Source organism: Charadrius vociferus, unplaced genomic scaffold (genome assembly GCF_000708025.1).
Source record: "Charadrius vociferus isolate BGI_N301 unplaced genomic scaffold, ASM70802v2 scaffold185, whole genome shotgun sequence".
Lineage (NCBI taxonomy): Eukaryota > Metazoa > Chordata > Aves > Charadriiformes > Charadriidae > Charadrius > Charadrius vociferus.
The window spans coordinates 5,093,292-5,106,666 of NW_009648955.1; the positions used below are offsets into that span (position 1 = coordinate 5,093,292).

Genomic DNA, 13,375 nt, shown 5'->3' on the forward strand with positions numbered 1-13,375 from the left:
AGGAGTGGCAGAAGTTATTCCATTTACTCAGCTACTACAGATCTGTGCTCTGGACCTACCTGTCCCAGCACGAGTAATGCAGAGCCCCTGGGGTCGACTCTTTTTGGAGGAATTCAATTTCTTTTGGATGCTAGGCTGTAACCTTAACATTCCTCAGCAACATTTCACATGCACAGACTAGTGACAATGGGATTACTTTGACAGTTTCTACAATTCTGCATTTTTTTGGTCTAATATATTTAATTTCAAACTTGGAATATTGCTTTAATTTTTCATATCCAGCATTTACACTGGAAGAAGACTTATCCATGATTGACTTAAAATGCACAGAAAAAGAATTAACTCTAGGTTTACTTTACAGGCACACACTTATTTACCTGAACCAGTCAAAGAACATCTATCAGACAACAAGCACTAGAAGCGCTGCAAAATCAAGTTTTAATTGCTCCTTCAGATAAATCCTTTATCTGTTTAAAAATTAAATGGGCCATTCCTTTCTTTGAAGCTACTTTCAAAACCACCTTGTTATTATGGCAGAGAAAATCTATTATCAGAGAGCAAACAGGCACTTCATTCAGGTATAAATCACTCAAACCTATGACAGAATGTAATTAAAGTATTTAACATTTGAAAACTAAAATAAGGAAAAGTGAATTGCTTTCCTTAGGACCAGAATGCAGAAGAAGGGTCTTTAGATAAGCAAGAATACTTGTTCATTAGGTTGTCATGAAGACACACAGGCTAAAGAACTCTGAGTGAGGAAAGAGGGTGCAACCTCATACTTGAGAGGTTGTGAGAGTTGCAAAATTATTTCTTACCCAACTTTCTAAAGCTTGCACACATGGCACAAACAGATTTTCTGCAATTGTCCCAATACTCCAGACAGTTCTGTAGAGCCAAACTAGTCTGTTTTCTCTGCAGTTGAAACAATGGTTATTCTCCTCACTATACATTATTCTGTCTCCATTCATCAGTTCTGTATAAAACCCACCTTCATATAAGCTTATCAGTGGTCTTTACTTGCACAGAAGACCAGTAACTAGCTACACAGCCTCAGAGTTCGTAGGGTTTTTTGCTGTTGTTTCGGGTTTTTAAATACTACAAACTTGAGTGGAAAGCTGTTGTAGCTATCAGTAAATAAATAACATACTATCTAAAATGAGGATAGAGAAAGAAGCTCTCTAGAATTAAGATTTCCCCCACCTCACTTCTTCCCCTAACTCGTCCTTTCTTGCTCCTTCCATAACTTCTGGTTTTCTATCTTTGCAGGTCCCCTTGGTAATTAAACTTCATGATAAGGCTTTGTCAAAAAAAACCCCAAAACTTCTCCTGTTGACACACTGGCTGTTTTAGAGCTTCAGAAAATCATGCAATTTCAAAAAGAAAAAAAAAAACAACAAAAAACTGTATGGAGTTATTTTTCCCTCTCCCTCATTTTAAGTTAAACTATTTGTGATCCTGGAGCTATTCCATCAGAAGCCTTAATTTAAAATTATCACCACATTCTTGCCCTTTTGTCATAGCAATTTATGTTTTTCTGTCTGAAAAATCTTCTATGCACTTTATGTCTTGTAAGAAATTCAACTTTAGTCAATCAAAGGGATAATTTAAGTTGAGCAATAATAGAGACATATCTTCTGCATTAAACAGGAGTACATAACTACACTGCACTGTTTAAATATTCGCTTGGTAAAAAAGAGAGAGAAGCGAGTCTGCAAAGTCTAAATCTATAGTATCTTTATGCTGTGGATTTCCGGATCATTTAAAAATATTTCTGTGTGAACTTTCATTTAAAAAGAACCATCCGTTTCACAACACAGCTTTCAGCAATGAACACAAACGTTTGGACCAAATGCTATATAAAATCCTTTGGGAAATGAACGATCCTCAGTCTATACAACAGAAAGCAACAGAACAGACAATGCCGTAGAATTTCAATACTAGTTCTTTAGAAGGCTTTTCTGCGCTAGTTAGGGTTCATTCTTCTTCCTTAGGCTTGTCTAGCAACCTTGTCAACCATGTAACATTTTAAGTAATTTGTCCCACATCTTTAAAGCATGGCATACCCTGTACCAATTTATTTTTATTCAAATGAAAGTGCTTTACACGAGTAAAGCATAGAGGATACAGGTGTGCCTCTTGCAAACACAGGCTCCATCAAACCATAAAATCTCACCAGCCAAACAATATCAAAGAAACTTAATTTTAGCTCCGAAAAAAAGGCAGGATATCATCTTCAGAAGACACTTGGAAAATTCCTACATAGTGCATGTCTGAATGTTACAAAGAGAAGCAATTGGCATACAATACATGTAAATAAATTTAAATTGTGTAATAGCATCCTCTTATTTTTAATGTAAAAGAGAAACTAAGTTAAACAGCAGAGACATCATCACTGTGCAAAAACCATTCATCACATCCTGTTATAAGAATGAGTAAAAGAGGAAAATGACCAGTTTTGATTATCTAGTTCCAATGGCACAATTCAAATAACTGAAGCTTAATACTTTTGCTGTTAAAACATGCTGTATTTATGACCTATCTCAGCTGGAAGAAAGCATTTGCATGCCACGCCATTGCCTCCTCTAAAACCAAAAAATTATTCTAGTTAAGATACGCAATTCATCTTTTGAAACACAATTTTCTTAACACATAAGTAACATGTGAAGATTTTTATCACAGTGAGTATTGTGCAGAAACTAAGGACAAACATCTTGCTCAGTGAGGTTTGAGAGTTATTTCAGCTTCTCTTCCTTAATGAGAGCAGAACGAACAACAGTTGAGTCCTGAATCAGACCTACATAAAGATCACTATCATCACAAATTAAGAAGTCAGAAATGTTACTAACACATTAGTTGAAAAGGGTTAATCACACCTATAATGAATTTTCCCCTTTGGAGGGGAGAGAATAGTTTGGGGCCTTCATCAGGAGATATCCAATTCACTTTTGAGTCCATCTATCCTGCTCTGCTCCCCAAATCCAGTGATCTCCTACCACTGAATATCCACTTTCAAGCAGAATTTTGTACTCCTGAGTAAAAAGGTTAAAAACTTGAGCATTTGAGATTTCATGCTTTAATATTCATCAAAAGAGTGAAGTGCTTTTATAAACATCTGTGAGAGATGATGGTTTTGATATGTAGACCTGAGGGGGTGGGGGGGAATAATGAAGTTCACTATACTGTTTCACTCTGCTCATTCCAATCTTCGCTATCCTGTAATTAGAGGTACACACATTACATTTCATTTCTAAACTACTGATAAATATTTGCCTACAGTACAATCACTTTGTGAAAAAAAGACTTTATTTTTACATATGAGAATAGCCAAAGATTATAGCTTTGAAAATATTTAGTTGTTGTAAGGGGGAAAAATGCCATCTGCTGGGTACAGCTGAGGACTGTCCTTTTCTTACTAACACATCATGCTGCCCTGAGCAAGTTTTCTCTTCGCTTCAGACTTCATTTTTCCCATCTTGAAAACTGACACAGCCATATGCGTTGCTTTTGGGGAGTATGTAATAGCGGCCCCATTAAAACTGTGTAACAGAAAACTTCTTCCTATCATACCTCTCAGAGATAGGGAGGTCTGACAATAGATAGGACGACTAGCATTTGAATAAGGATGCTTTTAATCTTTCAAGAACATCAGAATTGTCTCTAAACCCCCCAATCTTTCACTTGTTTTTGTGTCTCCACATATACAAATTTTGCTGTTAGGTAATGAAAACATTATTCAGCTTATAAAGCAGAGCAACATGCTGTTTCTCTATTAGTCATATACAATTTTTCTACCATTCGTAAGCCCGTGATGGAACGTTGCTTGGTAGAGTACAGATGCAGAACCTAGCTTAAAACCATGAAACCAAGGCACTGAAAATCATACTGCTTAAGCAGGAAAGGAGAAGTTGAGACGTTAAGAAATAAATTTATATGAAAAAGCAAAGTCAGGTTTAATAAAATGGTTAATCTTTAAAATGAAGAAGTATGACAAAAGGAGGATAGGGTTCCCACATGTAAACATGAGGAGGAAATGAGGAGAGTTTTGTTTTGATCGATAAGAGCCAAGGGAATTCTTTTATACTGTTGTTTGTGTTTTTAATTTTGCAACATAAAGAAGCAGCTGTCACCTGTGTGTGTATACACACACACATATGCATATAGGTATATATATTTATAAATAAAAAACTGATTCATTTAATATGAAGCTGAAACAACTTACAACCTTGGAAATCTGGGTTTCAAAGTGAAAATAAAGGCTTATTTCTCACATATACAATGATGCTAAAAATGAAGTAGGTCCTGTGAATGAACATATCTTCCATATGTTTAAGATAAAAGCCTTGAAGTTGATTTCAGAATAGAATTCAGTACAAAACTGTGCTTGTACTTCACACTCACTGTCATAAGACTGCTTTGCAAAAAGCAAGAAAGCATAAAAAGTGCATGAAAACAAGGAATTTTAGCCTTTTTAAGATCCTCTAGTAGGATGACATGCTTACAGCTGTTGTCAGATGGAACCAAATCTCTACTGAAAACTATTAAAGGCTTTTTACAAAGCACTAGATATTCCCCGTCAAAGCGCACTATGTGCACAAGCTCCATACCCAGTAGTTACCGTGCTTTTCCCGATCGCTTAGGTAAGTAACAACACGGATTCTTCATTACCATTGACTCATCAGGCCTTGATTATGCAAATTGGTCTCTCACAGACAGTTACATGCAACTATTGCCTCACTAATTTTAATGTGTTTCTACAATAGGATACGCATTGTTTCCCTGCAAAAAACCTACAAGCTGGATGTTAGGTAAAAAGACAGCAAGTGTGAATTACCAAACCTATGGGAGTTCCTAAGTCATTAAAATAACAGATATTAAAAATCCAATTTATTTCCTCAGAATGCAAATGTCCCTTAGAATGCTAATTTTAAAACCAACTCATCACATATGTATATATTTATATTTTTTAATCAATCATCACAACTTGAACCCCTACAAAACCACAGGCACAGGATAATTATTCTAAAAAATAATTACGTAGGTTTCTTTTTTAATGTCTCTGAGGTTGTAAGATAAGCGCATGTATCAAGAGTTTCTCTTGGCTATCAAATAGGGAAGGCGAAACTGCTGATAATCTCCCAGTGTTTTAGAAGCCCAGAGTTGTATGCATACCATATTGATAACACTGTCATGGCAGAAATGCGAACAGGATCATTTATTTTGTTGACATGTTTTGCTGATTCCGAAGTACCTGTGAATTCAGGAAGACACAAAAAGCCAGGCTTCTAATTTCTAAACCAATTTCAAAACATTCTGATGGTATCAAAGCAAACTGAATGGTACTCTTGGAGTTATGACTGTCATGAATTATTTTTTATCTTTAATGTATTCATTATTTAGTACTTATATCTGTTTTTTTATGATTTGTGAGTTTGGTATTACCAGAAAATTAAATAATAAAATGTTCAGAGTAAGACCGATGAAGAGTGCAAAACAACACATACAATATCTTTTGCGGTCCAGTCTGTTTGTTCTGCTCTACCATGGTGATAACTTTCTTCTCCTCTTGGTTTGCTTTATTTTTATTTGAAATATTCCACAACATGCAAGGAAGTCATCTGAGCTGATTTTTTTTTCCTTAAATACATGTTTCTTTAATTCCAAACACGATGGAAAAATACTTAGTATTCAGATCTCTAATAATTCTATACTAGTGCTCTTCTCCCAAACATGGTTTTAAATGTACAAATCTGTAAACTCAAGAAAACGGACAATAAAATCTCATTAAGCAAACTAAAAAAACCCCAAACAACTGAATATTAATTTATACTGTAGGCAATTAATGCAGTAAAAAATATTCTGAATTAAGGTATCATTTGTAGCATACTCACAAAATCTAGCAAACACTCCTTGTCTGAAGGAGCCCAAATACATGCAAAAATGCATTTCAAAGAAGCTCATATCAATTTATAAAATCCATTACAAACACTTTGAACAGGATGTTCAAGAATACTCACTAATAACTCCTATAATTTAAAAAGTTAATTTATATTGCTGCAAAAGAAAAATATGTTCACAACCTAATTTCAGTAAGTCTGACAGCAACATATCTATTGTTCAAGCTATAGCAAATGGAAGATGAAAATTTTCTCTATCTAAATTAGATGGTTTTTAAATTATGCATCTGGGAAACCTTTACAGCATGTAGAACAAAGAACAACGTCAAATTCCTCTTTATAAAAAATGCATGTTATTTTCCTTTGCAACTCAAAAATCTTCTTTAAAAGAACAATCCCATAATTTGTAAATTAAATGTAGGTACAGTAACTATTCTGAAAAGTCTCTATATACATTAAAGAAAGCATGAAGAAAGAAAAACAAAAAGTATTTTTAAATATGTAGTAATTAAATGTCTAACAGTTCCATATTATTTGCAAAATATTTAACATCTGATCTACAGGTAAGCATAGAATAACAGATTGGAAAGGATCTTCACATGTCATCTGCCTTGTGCTCAAGACAAGGTCAGCTTCCAAGTTATATCAGGTTGCTCAGAGCCACATCCAGTCAACTTCTGAATATCTCCAAAGACGGGGACTCTACAACTTCCCAGACTACTATAGTGTTTGACCTTTTCACACAATTTCTCCTCCTGTCCTTTTACAGTTTTTGGGTCCTTTGCTTTTCATTCTTTCAACACACACTTCTTAGCAGCCTGGCTCCATCTTCTCTATCACCTGCCGTTAGGGAGTAGTAAACGGCAATAAAGTATTAGGTAGTCTTCTCTTCCTCAGTCTGAACAAACCCAGTTCTCTCAGCCACTCTTTGTACATCATGTTCTCCAATCTGCTCACTGTCTTGGTGGCCCTCCACTGGACTTGGTCCAGTGCATCAATGTCTTTCTCATACTGGGGAGCCCCAAAACTAGACACAGCACTCCAAATACCGAACAGAGGTGCAGAACCATCCCCTCCACCTGCAGTCCGGTTATCAGCTGGCCGTCTTTGCCACAAGAGCTAACTGCTGCCCCAGTTTCAAAGCTTTGCTCTCCAGTGCCCTGAGGTCCAGTTTGCTTAAGCAGTCCCTAACTTGAACTTCCTCACCTGTTGGTAGCAATTAATTTCCCTGCTCTCTGCCATGAGGTTCAGGGACCTCAGAGGCCTGAGAGTGGACCTTGCCAGTCAAGACCAAAGCAAAGGTGTCACTGCATACCTCAGCCCTTCTTGTATCTTTTCTCACTACGTCTCCTGCTGCATCAGCAGCACGCCGTTTTCCCCAGTCTTCCTTTCATTACAAAGGTATCTATAGAAGTCCTTCACTTACCTTCAACTCCAGCTGAGTTTTGGCTTTCCTAATTCCTTCCCTCTACGCCCAAACACTGTTTATGTTCTCCACAGAGGCCTGTCCCCCTTTACATCTTACACACACTTGATTGTGCGAGTTGACCCAGGAATTCCCCATTCAAGCAAGCCAGCTATCTGCCATACCTGCCTGTCTCCCTGCACACTGGGAAAGCGTATGTCCTTGTGCATTTTGAGAAGGCTGTCCTCGAAGCTCAACCAGTTCTGCAGGGCCTCTCTGCGCTTTAGGGGTCCTGCCATGAGATACCACCTACCTATTCCTTGAAAAAGCCAAAGCCAGCTATCCTGAAGCCTGAGATTACTTTTCCACTGCCTGCTTCTCTCGCTCCTCTCTTGGATTCTACCACCTTACAGTTGTTTAGCTGGGGATGGCATCAGCTCTCAATTTCCATATTCACAAGTAGCAAGAAATCTAAGCCACATGGCCAAAAAGGAAGAAAATATCTATCCAAATGTAAAATAGGGCAGAGAAGTGCATGGGAGATAAGAAAATTTTAGAGGCATATGGTCTTTGGGAGCTTTCCTTGATCTCGCTTACAGATAGAAATGGGTCTTTAACAGAGTGGATAATTGTTATGATAGCTGACATGAGCAACTGCAAAGACTGCTTTAAGGCAGCAGCTAGTTCAAGAAAAAGGAACAGGGTCTATAAAACATACAAGGCTTCATTTACATTCCACTTTGCAAGCATATAGATAATTTTAGGATGATATGAGGTAAAGCCTTTAAAAATCTGGAGAAATGTGTAGCTAACGTAGAATAATTATCTGACAGATGGAGATTGCCCAAGGCAGCCACTTGAACATATAAAAAGATGAGGCTGAGTTCATTTTTGAAATCCAACTTTAGAAATTCCAGGAGCATCCTGAGTATTAGTTGTGGAAGGTACAACATTATGTTCAGTGTACCAGAGTATAAATAGAGGTTAGATTCAAAGCCTTACTTTGAAAATAGCTTTTAGAAGCTGAAGTGTTACGAAGATTTTAAATATCTTCACACAAGCAATGTCGCATAAATACTTACAGCATAGTACCTAGGTAAACTGTCTATCTACTAGTTTCCATCGCAATACCAATGGTGGCAGTTGTGTGTGCATATTTCTACCATGGTGATATCTCTGCTTCCCCTTCCCATGCCACCACGCGGTTCTTTCTACACATAACATCCTCTCTCAATCAGTTTGCACAGCCGTGCCCTCTACGTTTCTTCAGAGCTAGTAAGACCTACTGTGGTAACACTTGAATGCCTGAAGGTAATAACTAACCAAATTACTCCTATATTTTCGTTTGCAACTCTTACATTCCGTAAAAAGTAAGCAACTTCAAAGCACATGCTGCCTTTAACAACAGTACAGCCATAAATGCAGTTAATATATTCAAACCTGCACTCCTCCTGCTGTCATCCCAACACTGTGCATCTTTGCATCTATTTGCAACATCTTGTCCTCATTTGTTCTGTAATTGCTGTGCGACATCATCTGCATTCTGCCTCATAACTCCACTGTACTCAACAGAAATGCAACCCCAATCTTGACTGTGATCTTTGGAGGCTAGAGAAATATGGGGATTATTATTTTTATCAGCAGGGTACTATTTGTAAAGCTCCCATTTTCTGATGGATGGCATGCATAAGAACAAGTTTGTGCTCTTTGATAACGGGCATTCTGCAAACAGGTGAGAAGGCAAAGAGCTCACAGACAAACCCAACAATTTATGGATCACATAAAAGGGGGAACAGAAAGAGAGGAAGGAGCAACAAAACATGGGCCAAACAAACTATCATGTCAGTTCTGTAGATCTTAGCTGATTCAATTAACTTCCATGACTTTTCAGCCAGTTACCAACTTTTTTTTTTTCAAAGCAGAAGAGTGAGGAAGACTAGCTTATAAAACAGATAAGCCACCCTATGACAGACAACATAGCTATATGACGGCAAATCAAGAACATCATGGCTATTTTGAACCAGTTGCAGCTTCTTCCCCCCCCGCCCCGGCCCTTCAGAAGCTCTTTCTAACTTACAGAAAAAAGGACAACATCACATCTAACAAAAGGAAAGCATTCACTTGTCTGTAGTCATGATTCTCAGTATCTGGTTGCTTATTTGTAATTACCAACGTATCCAAGATTTTAAGTCCCTGCTGTCAAGATTTGAAGCCCTGCTGTCCTTGAATGTATTGTACTTTATCTCCCATTTTTCATTACTTGACAATGCCCAAGCTAAACAGAACTTTGCCTCAACACTGTTTATGTTGAATGCTTTTTTTTTTTTTCTCAGTATGATCTACTTAATCATGGATATAATAAAAAAACAAGATAGGCTTGCTACCAACAAAGAACTCATGTCTATTTCAGATTACTAGGTTTTTTTTTTAAAGAAAGAAGCCTTTATTACTATTTCGCTCTTAGAAGATGAGTGAAACTCCTGATTCTTTCAAATACTTCAAGGTTCTACATAAAATTTATATTATTCTGTGATTTGAAATGGCATCAAATTGACCCAGTAAGATATTAATTCAAAGCCAATAAAACCAAAGCCTTGCTTGTAATTTGATTTTAGCATGTCTGATTCAGATAAAATTAAGGGACTTGCACAGGCTAATTAAAAAACTGTAAAAGGAAGCACGGACATTTGAGAAATTATGATTTTGGAAGCAACCACAAATCTGGCACTATGTAGACATTTTCAGTTGATATTTGTGACATTTAAATAAGGCTCAGAGTTGGTTTGGAATTTTTGGATTTTTTTCTTAAAGAAATATTCTTGGAGTCAGGCATTTTGGGAAAAATTATCTCTACTGTTTAAAAACAGTCTTCTATGTAATATAACTGAAATATTGCACACAGCAATTAAATATCCTCCACATTCTCCTCTGATAAGGTCATTTAACTTGTAGGTCATTTGGAATTATATATATAGTCAGTACAATTGATCTTTATCTCCCATTTTTTATTACTAGACAAAGCCTGAGCTAAACAGAACTTTGCCTAAACACCGTTTGTTTTTTTTTTTCTCAATGTGTTCTTCTTAATAATGGATATAATTAAAAAAACAATATAGACTTGCTACTAACACAGAGTTCATGTCTACTTCAGATTACAAACTTTTTTTTTCCCTGTGAGTACCATCATAATTTAGGAAAAATACGAGGTATTGTTATATGATCAAAGGGCTCCATTTCACATTGCTGATGTGAGACCGTTATCTTAGTAAACCTGAAATTATAGTAAAGTGCTGGGACGTGGGTCCACCTTTTCAAAGCACACATAATGTGAGAGCTTTTCAGTTCAACCGCTGTATTTCACCAGAGATAAACAATGAAGTACTCTCTTGTTAGCTGCTTTAATAAGTTGGTTTGGTTGTTTGTATGTTTGGTTTTGTTTTTTTAGATAAAAGAAACTATATCGATGTGATGAGAAGAGACCAAGAGAGCGCATAAGCTGGAATTCTTGCAAACACCACATAAAAAGAGTTAATCCAACCATCATCCTGATGCTTGGACAGGCTGGACTATGACAATACACAGGGGACAATTACCATGGCTCAGCTGATACGCTGTAATTCACTAAGGTGCAATAATGCAATTTCTTTCAAATATGTGCACTGAACAGGAGCGTCAGGATTAGGTCACTGAGGTTACAGAAACCCTGCCTTTCTTGGGGATGCACTAGTATCTTTTTTCTTTATGTTTATTCTTTGTTATGCAGTATTCATCTTTATAGGGAAGTGTATTCTCGAAGTAACTCATAGATCATAAGTCCAATCCTTCTTTCTAATTCAATGGCGAAACTCCCTCCGAAATCAACAGTGAAATAACTGAACCCTAGATAAAAACACTTGGTCATTCATCCGTAACTGAACTACATCTGGGCTGAAACACAGCAGCTATTTTGCAGTTAACTTACTATTGCAGACTGATCTATGGATGGAAATGTACAACTGAAAGCACAAGGGAATTTTAGGTAGATGGAAAATAATCATACTGACTAAAATCTGGCAAACTCCCCAGAGGTAATGCCTTTATTCATACGAAAAATGCACAAGATGATTGTTTACAATTGTTCAGGATCTCAATTATGTATGCCATCCAAAAGACATGTCCAACCGCTGACAGTGCTCTAATCTCATGCTACTGAATAAATAATGCTCCTATATGCTTTTTTCACTATTTAAGTGAACAGGGAACTATAAATACAAGGGCTGCATGGTTGGAGTTTTGTGACCGAGACTCAGGTTGTAAACTGTGATAAGATCCCACACACTTGTAGCACAGGTTTAGATACGCCTGCATTTCAAGATTTAAGGATGAGCCTGTAAATCAGAACCAAGGACTTGGAAATTACAGACAATCCCCGTTCTCATTGTTTCAAGCTGTCAAGTATTTGAGATCAATACTTTGACTTTGGCTCCTCATTTGTCAGTAACAGATCAATACAAAGGCATACCGTCTATTTCCATAAATCTTATTGCTTAACTGTACCAAAACCACACCGGAATTCTCTAGCAGTACTTTTACTGCATCTGTATTACTCTGCTGCCAAATGCATGCTAGATTTCTTTTTGGATTACTGAAGAAGAAGAAGAAAACTTTTTTTACCTAAAAGGCTGAAACCAGTATCAATGTTTGCTTTTAATCTCAGTGGGGTGAGAAGAGGCAGGAAGCCTAACATTGTCATGTTAGATTTGCCAGTAGCAAGACATTCAGTTCATCAAAACAGAATTTTTACTTATACCAGAAATCAACTATGTTATTATGGTAGTGCTCAAAACTCAGGAACTGTCTTTTTACAGTCTAAAATTAAAGATGCTTCTTTTAAAACTCTAGTCAACAACTTCAAAATCAGTGTAATTCTGATGTTTTCTCAAATGAGTTCAGATTTTACCAAGCGATAAATTGGATACTCAAATTAACAACTGAAGCAGTTAAACCTGGATTATTTCATTCATTGTTTGCGTTTAACTGGGCAGAAGCTACTGTTTCATAGGTCATTACTTAACATAAATACCTCTCTCCCAGCAATGGCAAATTATTATCTTCCACCCAGTACTTCATTAACTTTTCTTTTTGTTGGATGAATGCACTTATGTTACTAATAGCAGTCAACTGTCATGTGAGATGAAGTAAAACATATCTGGAAAAATTTTACTTTATTTATCAAATGTCAGATTGCTAGGATTACTTTTTTCTTATGCACGTGAGAGGAACATAAACATTAACATATTTAAGTATTACAGTATTTACAGACTAATTCAGATCATTATTTCCACAATACAAGCAATGCACTTATTTTCACATAGCTGGAATACGGTAGAACTTTTCTAAATGTTAGAAAGTATTTCCAATTCCACAATGGATCAGCCATTCTTTAATAAATTGCTACTAACTGCCCAAATTATTAGAATTAGTTTTTTGCTGGCTTATATTTTATAACCTTGTCATGTTCCAATCAAATAATCCATGACATAATATATCAAACATAACACAATAGCACTGACAGTTTTGTATTTAAAATCAGTGATAACTAAATCAAGTGAATACTCCTTTTTTAATGTTAAATGAAAAATCTGTTGTGTTTTACTTCTGAATCACAAGCTACTACTGTATATTTATAAACTCTAGCAGAAGTCGTAAGAATAACCATAATAAAAATAACCTTCCCATCAAATAACGGGTAATTTTATATATGGGGTTTTTTTACAGAAATCTTTTGTATTACACTGTTCTGTAACTTAAATAAAAGCCAGACAAACATAAAATGTTTGTAATGAGCCGGTTCTCTGAAGTCAAACTTAAAATATTCCTATATGCTATGTTGTTACTCAGGACTTCATATTGCATTTCCAAACACAAAAATCTGAACAGATAATTCTGACCTCATGAAATGCTCAGAAGTTCAAAGTTGAGTATATTTTGCAGATTAAATTCCATATCCTTAGGAGACTCTCTATTCACCAAATATATTCATTAACATGACATGCAAATGTTTAAAAGTTAGATGGGCCATTATTAGCACACT

General features: G+C 36.2%; 1 protein-coding gene across 2 annotated transcripts in view; it reads right to left on the reverse strand.

The window, feature by feature from the left end:
* The window catches only part of RNGTT (RNA guanylyltransferase and 5'-phosphatase), a 187,121-nt gene that overhangs the window by 50,567 nt on the left and 123,179 nt on the right, over window positions 1-13,375 (reverse strand). The window lies entirely within an intron of this gene.